The sequence below is a fragment of the Lissotriton helveticus genome, chromosome 4_1, assembly GCF_964261635.1.
Source record: "Lissotriton helveticus chromosome 4_1, aLisHel1.1, whole genome shotgun sequence".
In the NCBI taxonomy this organism is placed as follows: domain Eukaryota; kingdom Metazoa; phylum Chordata; class Amphibia; order Caudata; family Salamandridae; genus Lissotriton; species Lissotriton helveticus.
In genome coordinates, this window is record NC_136063.1 from 45,323,971 (window position 1) to 45,338,007 (window position 14,037).

The following is a 14,037-nucleotide window of genomic DNA, read 5'->3' on the forward strand; positions in this document are numbered from 1 at the left end:
TGCACCTGGCTGAACGGAAATTAAACAGGTACGGAAAATTATAAGGCAGGCATCAGTGACTCTCCTTCATAGATGTTGTGTGGCAGCATGCCCAGGCTACGCGGGCAGCCAGGGTTAAACGCAGAAATGTCCCGGTTTTTAAATAGTGTCTCGCACTGAAACACTATTAAAAACGAGACATTTCTCTGCTTACTTAGCACACATGCTGAGAAGGGTCTCTATTGGGCTTTCCATGTTTGCCCTCAGGATGAAAAAACAATCTTACTACTGCAGCAATACCACCCTCACTGCCTTCATAGAGACCCGTTATAGTTCTTTCAGTCTCCATCCCAGAACTGAAGCATTTTTAATGTTATGTACAATGCAGCTGTAGTGACTGCCCTTCTCATTTCTTTCCCCTTAGTCTCCTGTCCAGCCATATAGAATGTTGACATCATGATGATGTATTAGAATGTTACAGAGCTCTTGAATTTCAGTTGAAAGCTAGGGCTGAGCTGGTACCACCCTGCTCCTGGTGGGGTTAATATTTCCTTTACTTTTACTTAATGAATGTACAACTATCCTGTACCACCTTACTTGAATAAATATCTTCAACATCTATATGGATTCCTGATCATCATTCAAGCCCAGGTTTGTTGCTAATTTATCTTATACAGCTAAAAACAACTCACAAAGCGAGTAGTCCTGCCTTTTTAGGTGTAATGTTACACGCATAGCTGCCATGGTTTCAGATTTCTGTGTGTGTCATTTTCATAATTTCAGAGTCATTATGAGTGACATTATAACGACTATGAATGGCACTAGCAAAATCAAGATATTAAAATGAGGGAAACTTATAAATATCAGATATGGCACCCATTTGAACAAATAGAAACTCTACGTTAGCTACTGGCTGGCTGCTGGCTCACCGGACATGACCAGACCACTGCACAGAGCAGTGCCATAGTCAATTCTTAGGTTAGCTCCGCTCACTCAATGATCACATTGAGACCCTGGCTGTCACCTCCCTCATGCGGTACCTCTCCACGCTGCTGCACGGAAGGCACATATGGGCGGCTGAGGCCACCTACACATTACTGGGTGACATGGCCCAGCACACTATAGCCCGCGGTACCATGGCTGCTGAGGGCAACATATTTGTGAATATGTTGTTTCGGATGAAGTAGTGGAACATGGAACATGTATATTCATGTGACTGCAGCCCCCTGACATCTATCCTCTGTTTTAAAAAACATGGCCTATATGCCTGAAAAGGAGCTGTGTCGATATGACAGCTGAATTTGCATTATTATCACTGACTTGAGGTTTCTGGTTTAACAAATCAGCACTCTGAGCCCAATATTGATCAGTTCTTTTGGAGTTAATGACTATGAAGCAGCATGGGGGATAGGGGAAGGGTAAAAATAAACACCACTGTGGAGCTGTCACTAGTTAGGCATGTGTGCATGGAGGGTTGGCAGCAGGCCTCTGTAGTCTGCACACAATGGACAGTCACACCTTGAGTATCAATACCATAAGCTCATAGAGCCACACACAGTCTCACAAGCATGTTTTGTTTTCGTCCTTGTCCCCTGATTAGTTTTTGTGGTTACTCAAAGTCTGTTACGACCCACCACTTTCAAACATCACCAGTTTGAGTAACTTGCCTTACGTGTCTGTTGGCGAATCAGGGAAGGAACAGGTGAAATAGGAAAAAAAAATGTAGAAGAATTATTAGCAGTGAAATGAGCGTGCCTGTTGGGAATTATGGTAACATGTTACCGAAAGATTGATGAAGGCCAAAGAATCCGTCAAAAACCCCCATACCTCCACAATGCCCCCGAAGCAGGAGACTGCCTTTGCCCACACTGCTTACATACGGCCTTTCCATAATTGAGAATGTATTTTTGGGCCCGCACTTCTGATGAGAGAGTTAGAAAGGAAGAATGTGAGGAGTTCTACCTGCTTCCTGAATTGGTTAGGTACTTCAGCTTCTGAGAAAGGAGAATTAGACAATGAGCATGGAGCGATCCATCCATATGCTCAGGCCTTGACACTCCTCTAGCCTAGGATTTCTTGAAATTGGTTTCCAGAGATCAAGACATCACCCTGTATTTTGTAGGTGGCTTTTCCAGTGAGATACCTTTGTTTGTCTGACAAATGCTTGAGGTCATATGTGGTAATCGTGACGGAAAGGGGTACAGATTGCATGATTTCTGTAACAAAAGCAAAAGGGCAGATATCACAAACGTTGCCTTATGACTAGGGGGATTTGGGTCTTGGTGTTTGGAACAATGACTTTATCCCCAAACATTCAATTCAATATTGGCTAGAGCTCCATTTCTACCTTTTATCACACAATCTCTCACTATTTCAGAAAAGCATTACTTATTCCGTGGCGGTTCATCATGCCCTGGGATCTGCTTTCTCTAGCTTGTTAGTCTAAGACAGATAGCATTCCAAAATATTGCTTGGTATTGTACATTTGCTTTCTTTTTATTTCGTTTTTGCCACATCCTCAAGTAATTATAAGGGCACCTTAAAGTATACACAGAAAAACATCCTTATTCACATGTTTTATAAATCGTATTGATTGAAAAAAATCTGGAAATATACCAGGTATTACATATTTGAGCCAAGTTTTGTTTTGAGTTCCCTCTACATTATATGTGTACGAAAATATAATCTCAGTTAATAAGTATCAGTTGTTGAAGTGCTGACAATGTGTGGAGTTCATTACTGAGAGCATATCCTCACAGATTTCTTATAGGAGCTAAATCCATTAACATGAGTTGAGAAAATGTATCACTTCTTTGACACTAAAGGTATATTCTGCCTGAATACCATAAGGTGCAGTGGTTCAGATCACTTCAACCTTCGTTGTCTTGCCCTCTAAGTGATGGTATTTTACCTGATCAGATATGCACATCTGCCTAATGTTATGTGTGTTTGTAAAGGGCTGAGTGAAATCTACAAGATTTCACTCAGTCACTTTTAGGCCAATGCTGCGTCAAAACCCTGCGCCTGCCTGAAGCAGGCGTAAGGCTGGACGCAGCATTGGAAGAATAGGCCCCCCAGCATTGCTGGAGCTGTGTCGAATTTGCAACGCAACTCCAGCAATGCGCCGCCTTTACGGCACAGATGCGTGACGCATCTGTGCTGGTTTTGCCCCATGGCCCACAATCACTGGCGCATCCCTGCTAATTTGCAGGGATGCGCCAGTAATTGTAAACCTGCCCGATGCATTTTAAAGAAACACAGAGGACGCATTGGTGCAGTGTCTTTTTCTAGAAACAAGAGGAAATAAAGCTGACTGGTAAATTACCAAGGGGTGATTAAATATGTTTGAACATCTAATGTTAATATTTTTGCAAGCCTAGTTTAAACCTGTTTTAGTATTTGGTTTTCCGGTAAGGGAGTATGTCTGATTAGCTGGCACAGATAGTACCCGCACCGGAATTGATTCAGACCTTGAAAAAACACGGTTTATAAGGTAGAAGTCTGCTCCGATCTGCTTCAAATACATTCACATATCGATTGGGGCTGCTAACAAATAAAGCAAGCTATCGACCTACTTCAGTTCTGTTCCTTAACATATTCATAAATGCAATGTCGGAGCAGCTAGGTCATTTCCAAGCTAGCCATTGCAAATATTTCAAACCTAGGCATCTCCAAATGTAAGTATTTGAAGGTGAGTGCAGCAGCGTGAATGATGCTGCGACACAGGGGTGTGACAGGCCAACACAGCGGCGGCCATCTGCGGCCTCTGCAATAAAAGGGAGCATGACTGCAGAAGACCACAGGGCCTGTGCACAGCACTTTCATTCTCTCTCTTTCATTCATAGAGGGTGAGGGCCATGTGAGAACCTACTCCCAGTCACAAGCTGGAAAAGGCATACTCCCGAAGAACAGAATCAGTCAACCTCCAGTACTACGCTGTGGACACTGAGCGTGGTGTCCACAGCATCTGTTCAATGCCCATGGACAGACTCTGTGGACACCATGCTCAAGTTGAGCAGTGAGACTGGCGTTTGTACCTATGGCTACCTGCCTGGGACAGATGTGGTAGTATACCTGACTTTTGCAGGTCGTACCGGTTAATCTGCAGAACTGCTGGATCACTGATTTAAGTCTCTCTCATATACACACTAATCTAATTTTTTTTCGATCACTATTCTTCACTTACGGAGCAGTAGCTGAAATAAGAGATCCTGACAAAAGCCATGGCAATTGTGTAGGTCAACAGGCTGAAACATGTCGATCACTTTCTGCTGCAGCAGCCTGTAATGTCGGCAGTTCGCCTACTCACTACTTGTTTTTAATCCTAGCACCAGGTAGCAACAATAAACTGTGTCAGGATAACCTTGTAGCTAGTTTTATCACTGTTTATCCAGCACTGCACTCCCTTCACCACACACTATGCTCACATTGGGTTTCTGACCACCTCTTGTATTAAAAAACCATCCCTGAGCTCCTCCCTCGTAGCAAGGGGGTTGTAGCCCGCTTCAAGACTAGGCTCATGATGCAAGGAGGTATCCTGATGATAAAGCATGACAACGCTGGTGTGAGGGAAACTGCCCTCAAAAGGGACTCCCCCATCCTCCTAGCATAGTCAGCTCCACACACACACTCGTCTGGTAGGTGTCCGGACCCAAGGGCTTTTTGTGTGTTTCTTGGTCCGCCAAGTGCCTGCCATAACAGAGGATTCATTTCACAGAGAGTGTAGCAGTGGCCTAAGATTAACTTCTTAGACACCCACCTCTCTGAATTGTCACTGCCAGCAATTCAGGAATAGCCAAAATAGGTGGAGACAATCTTTGCCTAACAATACACAGAACAGGCAGCACAGTATAAGCCAAATACATACATACATACATTGAATATATAAACACATGCACACATGTTGCCCCGTGTCTCACACCCCAGTAGCTGTGCAACCTTCTCCCACATACACAACAGTTACTACACAAGTAGTAGCAAAACACATTTCTATGCAGCTAACTTGCAGTATTTGGTAACTGGTCACTTTGTATGCTGTATGGTACCTGTAAGTCTTATGTAAAGCGTTTTTCCAAGCTCGGTGTGGAATCTAGACTGTTACAAATGCATAAGTAATGATTCCCTTGTTCAAGAGCATTTTGCATTCTTTTAATCAAATTATGTCAAAGTGTAGAAATAATATAACAAGGACGTGAGGATAGCGGAATGTTGGAGTGTAGAGGGTGGATGTAACTAGCTAAAAAATGGAGGCTCCATTATGATCATTCAAAATGTGCTAGCTGGAATCGGATGTAATACCTCCATCGGATTCACAACACTGAATCTATAGTAAGTTTTAACACTCCCGTTCATATCAGAAGGTTTTGCATTTTTTAATGCACAAGGACACAGCTCCAGAAGCTCCGTGCAGAACAAGCTGTGCAGCTGAGTTTGGTGCTGTAGAATCAGTCAACGGATTATCCAAGTGGGGCTTCTACAACAGCCCTGAACACACACACAATGTGAACTGCAGTGACGCTAAGAGGAACAAAGGCTGGAACAGAGTGTATGCAGGTGGGAAGGTGGAATAACAGCTCATACACTCATGATGCAGATGTAGGCAAAATGGCTCTCAGTGGCAGAACATACCACAGAAATTACTACTTAGTCACACTCAACCTACCTTGATCCAATTATCTTATCCATGTGATACTTTGAGACAGACCAGCAGTCAGTCATTTAAATATTAACACATTTCTGATCAAAAAGAAAGCCCACACAACTTAGGTTGCTAATGGTTGAAATTCTTCCATACAGATGATGCTAGCGGCCCTCATCCCGAATAGCATCAACTGATGTTTTTTTAAATATTAGTCAATACATTGTATTTCAGTTTCTTCCGGGATTTTAGAAACAAAATCATGTCAGGCTCAAATCTGGGTCACCAGTTGTAGATAGTGAGGCCTTGGCTGGAAATTTCAAAACATGAATGTACTTGTCAGAGGTGCAAAACCAAAATATTAACTAGTCAACATGTATTGTTTTCAGGGCCGGACTGGGAACCAAATCCGGCTCTGGAAAAGTGCTCTTTGACAGGGTCGGTTTTCGGCCGAATTTGTTACAGGGCCGTTTTTGCACAAAATTTGCACCCAGGGGCCCAAAACCGTCCCTCACCCGTGCGGCCCACCGTGGGATTGCCCGGTGCCCGCAACAGCCAGTCCGGGCCTGATTGTTTTGGTGCCCAACAAGGTTAGAGATAAAAGTGCTTCTTTTGAATTGCAAAATATGTGCCTTGAAGAAAAATCCCAAGCACAATGTTTATAAGATAGAAGGTAATGTGCATGGTCACTGTATTAAAATATATAGTAACAGTGGTAGTAATTTGATTTATTCTTTTTGTACACCTGTGTGGTTGTGAAAGTAAAAAATAAACATACATAAAAACATGAATGAAAAAAACAGAAGATGCCACTTCACACAACCATCAAGAGACTGTAGTTAAATACCAGGGGGCAGATTTACAAGTCCCTTGCGCCTCTTTGCGCCGCTATTGCGTCACTTTTGTTGACGCAATGGTGGCAGTAGCAATGCGCCCTATTTACAACATGATGCATCTAGGGAGATGTGTCACGTTGTAAAGCCCTGCGTCAGGTATAATATATGCAGGGGGGTGTTCCTACGCAGGAAAGCCTCGTAAAAGTGACGCAGTAAAATCTACAAGATTCCACTGCGTCACTTTTAGGACGCCACTGTGTCAAAACCTTACGCCTAATTGAAGCAGGTGTGAGGAGTGATGCAGTGGGAATATGCCACAAAATGCATTGCTGGAGTTGCATCGTTCGTGCGACACAACTCCAGCAATGCGTGACTTTTGCTTCAACAGATGCATCAGATTTTCTGATGCATCCATCAATCCTTCTGCCATTGTGCACCGTATTGTGAATACGGCGCATCCATGGTGGTGCAAGCAGTTTTTAGGGTGGCGCAAGGAAAGTGACGCATCTCTATATATGTGTCACTTTCTTGTAAATCTTCCCCCTGTTAGATATGGTCTAAATGTGCCAGAAGAGAAGACCGATGAATAACATACGAGTTGAAGCAAACAATCCCAGAACTGTCAGCAACTTATTGCCACCCCCTCCTCCCACTGCACCGAAAACATGATTCGCGATGAAGAGATGAGTATAAGCACTGGAAAATGGAAGACGGCAAGCGGGAGGAGAACCAAAGCAGCCTACCTCGATCCCGTCATACAAAGCAGCACGCTATTAATAGACAAGCTATTTCCAGACAGGGCTTCTGAAGCCACTGGGACTCGAAGGTGGAGAGCCATGCCAAGCTTGCAGATCCAGTGAGTGGACTTCCGCCTCGTTGCTTAGGACCCCTTAACCCTGGGATGGAGTGGAGACGTGGGAAATGCAAACAATAAGACAGACTAATTCTGATGTCTTTGCCAGGGGGGGCCCTTGTGTTCATCTGAGGTTGTGGGCTGACTTCAGGGTCCTGAATTCTCCGTTGTCCATTGGTATGTGGGTCACATTTCCAGCCATCTAGTAAATGCAGTATGTATCAGATCTACTACAATGCCCCTGTAGCCAATAGAGGTACCTGCTGACCGAATGCCATCTGTCATATAGTTTGTTTAATTCCTCTGGTTTCCCATAACATTTACTTTCACTTCTTTGCCTGCTGACGCAAATAAATAGCCATCCTTTTGATGCTGCTTGACCGCTGCTGTTTTGCTATATACAACTGCCTGGTGTATGAAACATCAACTGTAATATAAGATATTTGTTAGGTGTCCCAGCTCTCAAGGCCCTGCCTTCACTGTAGAAATAATGCAAACAAGAGATCGGCCTCACGACCAGTGGGAGGAGCGGGTGAGGCACGGTTTTAGTGGGACACAAAGAAAGCATTGTGCATCATCCTCAGATTATCAATATAATCTGTTTATGCTTTCACAAAATTTTCATTTTTAATCTGCTGCATGGCGAGGAGAAAGCAGGCAAAACGCGCGTGTCGCTGCTCTCTCCCATGGTAATATTGTCCCAGCTGCTATGAAAGTGAAAACAGGCATGACGCGCTGAAAGTAAGCAACATAGGAGAAACTCAATAATGAAAATAGTACACATACCGTGTAACAACCAAGTAACGGGGCTAGTAGCCATGGCAGGTTACAAATGAAGACATGGCCACACTGAGGGACTAACAAGCTAATTACAGAATCAGAAGCCAGCATTTAGGAAGGACAAAGACACAAGCCAATGAAAAATATGGGCGGGGAGTGGGCGGGGCTTCTCTCCTGTACTCTACTACAGCAGATCGCCAGAGCAGGGCTTGCACGCTGGCTCAGACTCGACCTAAAAGGAAGTGCCCGTAGAGTGCAAAGAAACAGTGCTCTGGCTATGGAAACTGTTAAGAGAAGCACATGAGAAGAATACCACTAGGAAACAGTGTGCTACTGCCAATAGAAAAGGAGGAAACATAAGTGGAAAGCACAGGAACCAATCAAAAACTATCAAAGCAAGGGTATGATATAAGCCCCTTTTAAGATATATGTAATACAAAAGAATTCACAGGCGGAACCTAAAAAGGGGCACTATCCTGCTAAGGTTCCTCCAACCAAAGTGTGACACTAGTCTCTTTATTGCTGCCACAATTAGAGTCTAAGCACAAATTCTTCCTCTACTTCTCCTATTCTAGGACTTCACTTTCAAGGGCCATCTGCTCTCTCTTCAGCTTGAGTTTGGCCTTCTCAAGCTTGAGCAGGTTGTGCCGCCTTTAAATCAATCAATCAAAGAAATTTCTTAAGCGCGCTACTCACCCGCTAGGGTCTCAAGGCGCTGGAGGGGATCTGCTACTGCTCGAACAGCCAGGTCTTGAGTGGTTTCCTGAAGGAGAGATGGTCCTGGGTCAGCCATAGGTGGGTGGGGAGGGAGTTCCAGGTCTTGGACTCCAGGTAGGAGAAGGATCTTCCTCCGGCGGTGGAATTGCGAATTCGTGGGACGGAGGCGAGGGCGAGGCTGGTGGATCGGAGCTGGCGGGTGGGTGTGTAGAATATGAGGCGGCTGTTGAGGTATTTCGGGCCCATGTCGTGGAGAGCCTTGTGTGCGTGGGTGAGGAGTCTGAACGTGATCCTCTTGCTGACGGGGAGCCAGTGCAGGTCTTTCAGATGGGCAGAGATGTGGCTGCGACGAGGAATGGCCAGAATGAGTCGTGCAGAAGCGTTCTGTACGCGCTGGAGTCTTTTCTGGAGTTTGACTTGCTTGGTCATTGTGAGGGGGGAGTCCAGGATGAAGCCCAGGTTGCGTGCATGGTCCCGTGGTTTGGGTGCGTTGCCCAGGGGGCCACCAGGAGTCGTCCCAGGCAGAAGGGGATGGTCCCAGGATGAGGACTTCCGTCTTGTCTTAGTTCAGTCTCAGACGGCTGAGCTTCATCCATTCCGCGACGTCTTTCATTCCTTCCTGGAGGCTGGCTCTGGCGGTGGCTGGGTCGTTGGTGAGGGAGAGGATCAGCTGGGTGTCGTCGGCGTAGGAGATGATGTTAAGCTTGTGTTGGCGTGCGATGGCTGTGAGAGGGCTCATGTAGACATTGAAGAGGGTGGGGCTGAGTGAGGATCCTTGCGGCACGCCGTAGATGACTTCGTTGGCCGCGGATCTGAACGGGGGGAGGCGGACTCTCTGCGTTCTTCCGGCGAGGAACGAGATGATCCACTCCAGGGCCGCTCCTTGGATTCCGGTGTTGCTGAGGCGCTGTATCAGGGTGCGGTGGCATAGGGTGTCGAAGGCTGCTGAGAGGTCTAGGAGGATGAGGGCAGCAGTTTCCTCGTTGTCGAGCAGGGACCTGATGTCGTCTGTAGCTGCGATGAGAGCGGTCTCGGTGCTGTGGTTTGCTCGGAAACTGGACTGTGAGGGGTCGAGGGATCCGTTTGTCTCGAGGAAGGCAGAGAATTGTTTGTTGACGGACTTTTCAATGACTTAGGTCGGAAACGGGAGGAGCGAGATGGGGCGGAAGTTGTTGAGGTCCATGGGGTCCGCAGTGGGTTTCTTCAGGAGGGCGCTCAGCTCGGCATGTTTCCAACTCTCCGGGAATGTGGCAGATGCGAAGGAGCTGTTGATGATGTTCCGGAGTTGGGGTGCGATGATGGAGTCGGCTTTGTTGAAAATGTGGTGTGGGCAGGGGTCGGTAGGGGAGCCAGAGTGGATGGTGTTCATCAAGCGGGTGGTGTCTTTAGTGCTGACAGGGGTCCAGGTGCAGAGGGTGGTGGGGGGGGCGTTGGTTTGGTGGTTGGGTGCGTGGTCTGTGGGCCGAAGCTGTTGTGTATGTCGGCAATCTTGTGGTGGAAGAACGAGGCGAGCGAGTCGCAGAGGTCTTGCGAGGGTGTGATGTTGGTGTTGCCGGCCCTGGGGTTGGAGACCACTTTAACGATGCTGAAGAGTTCCTTGCTGGTGTGGGTGGTGTTGTCCAGACAATCTTTGAATGTTTTCCTTTTGGTGGTGCGGATCAGCTGGTGGTGTTTGCGGGTGGCGTTCTTGAGGGCTGTCATGTTTTCTGTTGTCTGGTCGTGGCGCCAGGCTTTCTCGAGGGTGCGGCAGGTTTTCTTGGAGTTTTTGAGGTCGTTGGTGAACCACAAGACTTTCTTGCTGCCGGGTCTGCTGAGTGGTTTCTTCAGTGGTGCAAGGTCGTCGGCGCAGTTGGTGAGCCATTGTGTGAGGTTGCGGGTTGCTTCGTTGGGGTCCGTCGTGTTGGTGGGAGGGTTCTGGCGGAGGGAGGTGGTGAGCTGGTCGGCGGTGATCTTGCTCCAGTTTCTGCGGGGAACCTCTTGCGGGTGGTGGTGGGTGGTGGTTCTCCTGAAGTTGAAGTGGACGCAGCTGTGATCTGTCCAGTGTAGTCCAGTGGAGTAGCTGAAGGAGATGTGCTTGCTGGAGGAGAAGATGGGGTCAAGCGTGTGGCCGGCGTAGTGGGTGGGGGTGTTCACCAGTTGCTTGAGTCCGAGGTTGGCGAGGTTGTCCAGCAGTGCGGCGGTTTTGCAGTCCTTGTTGTTCGCCTTTCTAGGATGGCCTCATCTAAATTAGAGTGAGTGGACCCAGAAACTGAAACTGAGGAAAGGGAGGATGAGGAAGACCTCCTCCTTCTAGGAAACCTGTATAGCAACCCAGTGGAGTGAAAGTAGGCCTACTGTCATGACCCTCTCCAGTACCGTCATCCCCCCCTCTACACGTATTGGGTTCACCATGAGATTGTCTTCAGACTTCTCATGGCCATGTCCAGTGACAGAGCCAGTAGCACTATGTGCCTCTTGCTCTTGTACAGCATGGTCATCCCCCTCACCAAAGCCTTCCTCCTCCAGTGGCCTTCCAGGATTTTGGAGGTCATCTTGGAGGAGTAACTCTAAGAAAAAACAGAATGGGGTTACTGCCTGATTTAAGTCTTCTAGCTTTGAACAGGGTCCCACATTCCTGGAACCTAAGGGCACTGTACCCAGACTCCTAACTCTGACTAGATTCCCCTCTAATGGACATGGTGCTAGTGTAGTACACCCTAGTCTTGCAATCTAAACTTCCAAAGAGGTTGGAGAAAAGGCTATGCTAGACCATTGAAACCTAAAGTAAAAGTTCAGTAAGGTCTTACCTATCAAGTATGGTGTATTGACCAAAGGTAGTAGTGGTTTCTTATGGAAGCCTTTCTAATGACATAGTGGTAAAGCAAATGCAAGTCTTTTTCTCACCACTGCTACCAATATTGGGGGCTGGCTCAGTATGAAGCGTCCACCTATTGTGAGGTACTGTGCAGTGTGTAGTGATAGTGTTTAGGTCCCTGATAACCAAAGCACTCAAGGAGTAGTGATGACAAGCAGCTAAGGCTTATTTGAGAGGGCATAAAGCAGGCACATTTACAATTGAGTCAGTCATTAAGCTTTCACACAAGAAAGAACCACACCAGGTGAATATAAAAATAAGTTGTATTTATTTACACACACTAGACACTAACTTGGTATATCTCCTCTCATGAAGTATCAAATAAACACAAGAAATCCTTTAGAACAGGTAAGTAGCATAAGACAATACATGGCTCCATGGGTGAGGGGGGCTAAACCATATACTAAGATAGTGGAATGAGAAATGATTACCAAAATTGGATTAATCTGTGAGGAAGGAGGACCCCAAGGGAAGCACGGAACCACCCAAGGTGAGTAGCCAGGGACTCCAAAGCGCCCGGGTGCAGAGTGATTACACCGGGTCAGACATCTATAGGATAACACAGTTTAAGTTGTGGTTGGAGTTTTGTGATTCTAGGGCTCTTCCCAAAGGAACCACTTGGATCAAGGAAGTTTGGAGAGTCACCCCACCCGTGGATACCCATGAAACCCAAATACCTACACCATTGAGCCAAGGTGCATAGGGGTAAATTGGTGTTGGAACCACTCATTGAAACAAATAGAGTATTGTGGAATATCAGCAGCTACAGAGTCTTGTGGACCAGGCAGGAGGAACCATGACATGGTATCCAAATGAGAAGAACCTGAAAGCAGAGGGGACAGAGTCCAAATCATCTAGAATTAACCAGGAGACATAGGAGCACAATACCAACACTTGCCAGGCATTTTTGCTGTAGCACAGTGAGGTTGAGGTAGCAGCTGTGGAGACCAGGCGACGATGCAGGAGCACAAGAGCCACCCACAAGCTGTGCCACACTAGACGATGAGTGCTAGAAGGCCAGTGGCCAGCAGGACCACCATCAAGCCTTGGCAAACCACAGTTTGCAGGAGAAGATTCTGTGTTGCAAACCAGAAAGATTTGTTGGACTAACCCAGCAAGGTTAAGGCATTGTCAGCCCTCAGCACACAGAGGAGGCAGCAGGAATGGATGGAGCCCCCTTGAGGACCCTCTGGTTGCAGGCCTACAGAGTTGCAAGGAAGCCTCAGCAGTATACAGGAGATGAAGGCCCATGATGCAGAAGATGCAGGTAGGATGTCATTCTTGGGAACTGTGCAATGCTGGAGGCTGGCACTTCTTGGAACTTGAAGATCTTTTGTGTTGAGAGCCAACAAGCCTTGGCAAAGGTGAACAGGGAGGCATTTCGCATCAGCTGGAGAGGGATTACAGTCACCCGCGTTGCAGGGGAGACTGGTCAGGCCTTTGGAGAACCAATAAATCACCACTTGTGCTGCAGCGCTGAACGATGTCCATGAGACAACAGGATCTGCAAACCAGTCATCAATGTATACGTATCTGTGGATGCATGGAAGCGACTCCTTTACTTCAAGAGAGACTCCTTCTGACTAGGATGCAGGCAGAGTCCTTCATGACTCAGAGGATGCATGGCCATGGAGTTGCAGAACTTGAGGAAGCACAGCGATGAAGATGCAGCAGGAATCTTCCTACCCGGAGCAGCCATGTTGTGAGTCCTGGTTTGAAGAACAGTAGAGTTCCCATGTCCACCAGCAGAAGAGTCTTTAAACAGTCTTCAGTCAGATCTTGATGGTGTTGTCAGGATGAATCAAAGGACCAACACTCAAGGGAATCCTTAAGTAACCCTTAAAAGGGGAAATACCTCTTCTGTGGTGATCCACCTATTAGGGGTTGCAGGGGTGCTACTCAGCTGGCTTAGCCAGTCACCTACTCCCAGGGGCCAAGATTCAACATAGCAGAATCAAGTGGCCACCTGGAGGAGCTCTAGGTACCTCGCTGAGGAGGAGCTGGACCGGAAGGTGGACACTCCCCTGTCCTTTGTATAGTGACATGCCACAGCGGGAGCCAAGGGCTCCTGAAATGGACAAAACTGGTCTATCCAAGGAGGGCACCAAATGTGTTCTTCAATGCAGTATAGTGGCGCCCGAAGCGCCCCCACCCTAACTAATTCTATAGGAGATTTGGTCACACCTCTCTTTTGAAGTAAATCCTTTGTTCAGCTTACCCTGCCTGAGTTAAACTCATCAGCAGTGGGGCAGGATACTGTCTGGGGTTGGCAGCATACCCGGCTTGCAGGCAGACACAGTAAGGCTACCTAGGATGGTTTTGGGGGGTCCTATAAGGAGCTCCCCTAGTACATGGTATCATCCAACTAACACAGGATTCG

General features: G+C 47.0%; 1 protein-coding gene across 1 annotated transcript in view; it reads left to right on the forward strand.

The window, feature by feature from the left end:
* The first annotated feature begins 500 nt into the window (after positions 1 to 500).
* The window catches only part of LOC144826935 (GTPase IMAP family member 4-like), a 274,180-nt gene continuing 260,643 nt past the window's right edge, over positions 501 to 14,037 (forward strand). Inside the window, exon 1 of the mRNA XM_078685396.1 lies at positions 501 to 630. The gene's annotated coding sequence lies outside the window, so the exon portion shown is untranslated. The remainder of the gene's footprint in view (positions 631 to 14,037) is intronic.